At 40.0% G+C, this 5,653-nt stretch overlaps 1 long non-coding RNA gene across 1 annotated transcript; it reads left to right on the forward strand.

Moving 5' to 3' along the window:
* Window positions 1-2,919: 2,919 nt before the first annotated feature.
* Window positions 2,920-4,748, forward strand: LOC143118329 (uncharacterized). The gene is made up of 3 exons (XR_012986111.1): window positions 2,920-3,255; window positions 3,394-3,475; window positions 4,221-4,748. It is a non-coding gene; the product is annotated as an uncharacterized LOC143118329 (long non-coding RNA).
* Window positions 4,749-5,653: the final 905 nt, after the last annotated feature.

Raw genomic sequence — 5,653 nt, forward strand, 5'->3', positions numbered from 1 at the left:
GGAGGAGGAGCCCTTGGAGGATTTTGAGAGACTGGAGCAGCTGTGCCGCATCTCTGGAGATGAGGATTCCCTCGGAGATCTCTTCCTGGGGAACCTGGAGCTGCTGGAGTCTCTGAAAAAGACCCCGGAGCAAAGACTAAAGAGCAGGAGTGAGATTAATAATGAGGACACGAGGTACTCTGAGGCAGCTAAGCCATCGGAAGAAGAAGATTCCGGAAGACTAGAAATGAAAAAGGATGTTGACTGTTTGTCAGACACTTTACGAGCCAATTCTGAGGAGCAGGGAAGATATGATGGCTCTAATCAGAACTATAGTCCTGAGTCTTCCTGGGGAAAGCGTCTTTCCCCTGACATTAACAGAAAGACTCTTCAGACTACATCAAACCACTCACCAAGTCATGCTTGTGAGGGAGCAAAGGGTCAACAGTCACTGTCAACGATGCCCACAAAGAATGGCCTCATGATGCAGGCAAGAGAAATAGCATGACACTTTTGAACAACACAATATAACATTAATAATAATATAATTCAAAATTGTGACAGTACTCCTTAAAGGAGTTATGTGGAGTTTTTTTTAGTTCAGAACATTCACAAATAACCTAGAAACGGCAACAAAATTTGAGGTAACAGTCTACTCTGTGTCGTCCAGATGGCACCAGGCCTGCTGTCTTGCGATGCCACTTTGTACAGTGCGTGGTGATGTATATACTGCTTTGTAAGTCAATGGGAGAGTGCTGTGTGGCTGCATTCAAGACAGGTCACATCAAACAGTATTCCACATCGCTCCTTTAAAGCAGTCAAGTATTCAAAACCAAACAGAACGCACACATGTGAATGGTCATCTGTGAAAGTTTCTTCTGTCTCTCTCAGGTGTGTGAAGAGAGGTTACAGTACTCACTCAGTGAGAACGTTCAAACCAACGTCCTTTGGGGCCCTGCCACGGTCAGCGACAGTGTCGTTCTAAGACCGTGGAGTGAAACCGCTGTTAAGGAGCAGGAAGAGAAGAGCAACAGCACTGCAGACAAACAAACCACCAAGAGGTAAGATTGATCAACTCCCTGTCAGAGCGATGATAAACTATACGAATGCTTCTGTGATAACCATGCGGCAGACTTTGTGTGGCCTAACGGATATGCTGAGTTTTGTGTCCCAGTGGTAAAACAGTCTGACAAGGATAGGCTATTTATAGAGGTATTAGGCTGGTTGGTTGTTTAAATTCAGGGGTGTGCAATCTTGTGCAATCCAAATGGGGGCCGCTTGTGGTTGCAGGTTTTTATGGACTAGAACATCTGATTCCACTTAAGTAAACATCTCTGAAGTTCCTTGGAGGAAAGATAAAAGTCCTCCAACCTGTACCTTCATTTTGGGTGAAAGTACATGATAATCTACATACTATACATGAACCACATAATGCTTTTAAATAAATGTAATGATCAAATTTAGACCGTCTCATCTAAAAAAAAAGCCCTTTTTCTGATGCCCACAGCAAAGAGAAGCCTGAGGCGGTTGATGCGTCTTTGCTGGAGAAGGAGGCTGCTGAGGCCCCATTGGAGCCACTGACTGTTCTTGAGCAGCCCGAGATGACTCCTTCCCCACCGGCCGCAAACCAGGCAATGAAAGGTACCGTGAGAGGATGCAATAAGCAAAGCAAAGCATCCTGGAATCTTGGCAGTGTTGGTTTTCTGATACCATTGAAGTAGGAATGTTTGGCATTCCTGTCCCAGATTTGATGATGAGGACGACTCCAAGTGTCAGAAAAAGAAGGTCTTAACATCTAGAGACAGCTGTGTGGTAATCTGACTAATGAGAGGGAATGACCTCATGGTTAACATTTTCAGACAAATTAAACAGAACTCCAAATGCCGGTAGGCTGTCCTTGGGAAAATATAGTAGTGCAAATATAGTAGTCCAATATTTCAAAAGCTTTCTACATGTGTTTTTACTAGCTGCGTGGAGCCAGCGACAATAACAAAAAATCCAATATGGCCGCCGATAATTCTTCAAAATAAAACTTAATCATTAATTTTTCAATTCTTAATGAAGAAAAATATGAATTTAAAACTTTAATGTCACCATTTTACATAATGTTAGCATTACTTTAATGTGGTTGTGCATATTTAAAGAGGGGGGAGGCTGAATTGAAATCCTTTTACCATGTTCTTTCAAAAAGCACATAGATATTTATGCTTATTTCGCATTTGTAGGTACCGGGTCATATACCGAATCACATTCAATAAGCCTACCTTTATCACATAAAGATAGAATTCAAATTGTGTGAAAACAACAAGTTGTGCATATTTAAAAGGGGGGTGAATTGGAATCCTTTTCAAACAACACATAGGGTTATGAGCGCTCCGCTCTAGAATCGTTGGTTATGACTATGAGGCAAAGACGTTAGCCCTGCTTTGCCTTGCCTTACCTTGAGGTCCGTGTAATTTCAAGGAAGTTTGCAAGATAACTCTGCTACAATTACAACATTTGCAGATTAAATGTACCTAGGCTAAGTTGCAGCACAATATTTATATTTGTGCGAAACGCTCTTTGTTCAAAAAGGTTTACTAGCGCAGCCAGCCTGTTTTCACAACCTGTAAACCTTGTCCCCATCACCATGCAGCGAAGTTGCAAGGCTGGTCCTCCACATACAGGTATATGGGTAGGATACGGCAGGGAAGGCGCACCAATCTCCCTATTACAAGTTTGTTTATCATCAAAATGATTTCAAAGCTGTTATATTAAGGTAATAAAAAATACATAGGATGCCTTTAAGCCTCCTCTGGGCCCACAGTTGTACTGTTGATATTGGCTGTTAGGACAGTGCTGTTGATGTCTGATCATTGCACCTGGTACCTCCAGTGAGACCTCACAGTTTTCTCTGTCTTTCGCTCCGTCATCATACCATCCTCTCTTTCAGCTAAACTGGCTCGTCTCTCCCTTCCCCTGCCTCCACTTGCTCTCTCCCTCCCTCTGTCCCCCAATCCTAAGGTAGGCTTTTGGGAAGTGGGGGAGAGCAGAGACAGAAGTGGGAGAAGGAGGGGGCTACCAATAGGAGGTGATCCTGATGAAGATGAGGAAGAGGAGGAGCAGGACGATGAGACGCCCAGGAGAGTGATTGTTGTCACGGAGACCGATGTTGATAAGAGAGTGGGGCTGAGGAGTTTACTGAAGTCGCCACGAGAACCGGTAGACAAAGAGAACAGGGACAGGGGAAGGAACGTGTCCTTTTTTGATGATGTCACAGTCTACCTCTTTGATCAGGTACACTATCTAAATTATTTTTAACAGGATGTATATCTCGTTTAGTCAGTAAATGTGATGTTATCAGCCAAATACCATATATTTATAAGCATTTTCTCTAATGCTTTTTTTGTTTGTTTTGTTGATATTGTCTTTCAGGAAACTCCAACCAATGAGCTGGGGTCTTGCTCCACTCCCACGAGTCCATCAGCACCTGGAAAGTCTCATTTTGATGGATTTGGTGAGTCCGCTCTGAAAATATACCCACATGCCTATCTAGTTATAAGAAGGTATGATCACAGTCTGTGGAAAGTGCTATAAAAACAGACTACAGAATGTGTGTGAATCACTTCTTTCCTACATAGAATTCACAGATTCATTGTTGTTATTGTCATGTAGATTTTACTTTAGAATGATGAACTCTTGTCCTGTTTTTTGGCTAAAATTAGGCATTGCCTCCAGCCCACCCACTCAGAACACATATTTGAACAGATCAAAGCTTTGCTTTGGAGTAGTATAATTATTTACAGCCTTTATTTTTAACTTGGGAAATGTTACAGATACAGCCTTTCAGCATTTTACAGGGTGATTCTTTTATGGTGAGATCTGTTACGTTAATGTGAAATGAAAATGCTAAAATTAAATTCATGTTTTGCTAAAAATCAATCATTCAGTCACATATTCATAATATTTTGATATAGTAAAACACAAATCTGACATTCATTTGCATATATATTCTGTATGCTATACAAAGAGGTCAGTCCCGTCTGAAATATTTCTTTGACTTATTAAGTGATGTATTATGTGTGTTTTTGTCACCACCTCCTATTATAACAGAAAAAATCTTGAATGAATGGCACCGATCTGCATACGCTTCCAGTGAGCAAAGGACCCACGTCTTACATGCAAAACTGAAAGTATTTCATCATAACAGTGTATTAATATGTATACAGACAGAGTGTTTATGTTTCATTTCTTTGCATCAGGTACAAGCAAGATGAGCAAGAGCAGAGACCATTCCACAAAAGCAAGATCTCCCACCGGCTCCTCCCGTGTGACATCATCCCGTTTCACCGTTAGTCCCGCTGACGATCCTCACTTAGTCTGATTACATAGTCTCTAATGTAAGCACCGAGCTGTCAGTCAATAGTGGGGGGGTCCTACGTTATTCAACACTACCCCTCCTAGCACTGATGCCACTACTCTCTGTTATTTTTTAAATGAGGCAACAGAAAGACTCCTGTTACTGAAACTGGAAGCATCCCAGGATTTACTGTTGGCAGGATTCTTGACGTTTGTTGATATGTCTCAATATCCCTCAACGCCATGTTTGAGGAACATATAGACAGAAATGAATGACCATATGTGTCAGTAACTCACATTGCTGAAGAGTCTGGAGTTGGCCCATTCTCTAATAGTCTAACAGCTATGCAATGGGAGTCCTCTCGTGTACCAGCTTGTATTTTTGAGCATCTAACCTTTGTATTTTAAGGCACTTTCTTTCCCCTATTACGTGTGAGCTTGAATTAATCTAACTTGCATTTGTAAATTTGTTCTCATGGCAGTCGTCATCTGTGTTGGCTTCAGCTGGAAGGGAACATGACTATTAAAAGTGCAGTACTCTCTGATCATTTGTATAAATTAATCATAGTGACTCTTACAGGTGTATACAACCTCATTTTAGAGCTATTTATTTTAGATGAATTCTTAGAATGCACGCAAAGATTAAACATGGATTCATGAGGTTTTATTTGTTTATTTATTTATCTGGTCATTCATTTATTACTGAATTAATTTATTTACTAATTTAATTGTTTTATTTGTTTGTTTTGGTTGGCCTGCTCCTAAGGATTGCATAATGATGTAGAATCACATTATTTTTGAGATATTACATTTGCCAATTAAGACCTTTTTTGGTCTATGAATTCTCTTCAACAAAAGTACAGTAAAATATTTCCCCGTATCTTTTCAATGCTTTCACATGTTTTACATTAGTTGTAGCCTTTTGTAGATGTCAGCTGTCGCTATGTACAGTATGTGTCTTTATTGTGTGTTTACCATTTATTTTTTAGTAATGCTATATTTCTTTGCCATATTTTTTCAAGTAATGTAGCTTAGCATGACAAAAAATGAAATTTGCAAATATAATATAAGTTTACTAATCTACTCCTTCATTTTGTACACCTCTCCATAGTAGTTTAGTTCCAGCATATGTTGAGTCTGTTTCAGCGTCAGTTTGATATTGTATTGTTTGAATAACAAATCTCACGACACTGTATAAAGCTGGGGAAATAAAAACAACATGAAAACTGTGAAACATTTATGGATCTGTTTGATGACAATAAATTGTACTGTCTTATAACTTAGTGTTTACAGTGTTCTTACTTGTTAAAAGGCTATGCAAAGATGCATGCGTTGA

Source organism: Alosa pseudoharengus, unplaced genomic scaffold (genome assembly GCF_046254945.1).
Source record: "Alosa pseudoharengus isolate Yale_2024_CS ecotype anadromous, Long Island Sound unplaced genomic scaffold, YU_APseudo_1.1 YU_APseudo_1.1_scf_12, whole genome shotgun sequence".
Taxonomy (NCBI): domain Eukaryota; kingdom Metazoa; phylum Chordata; class Actinopteri; order Clupeiformes; family Clupeidae; genus Alosa; species Alosa pseudoharengus.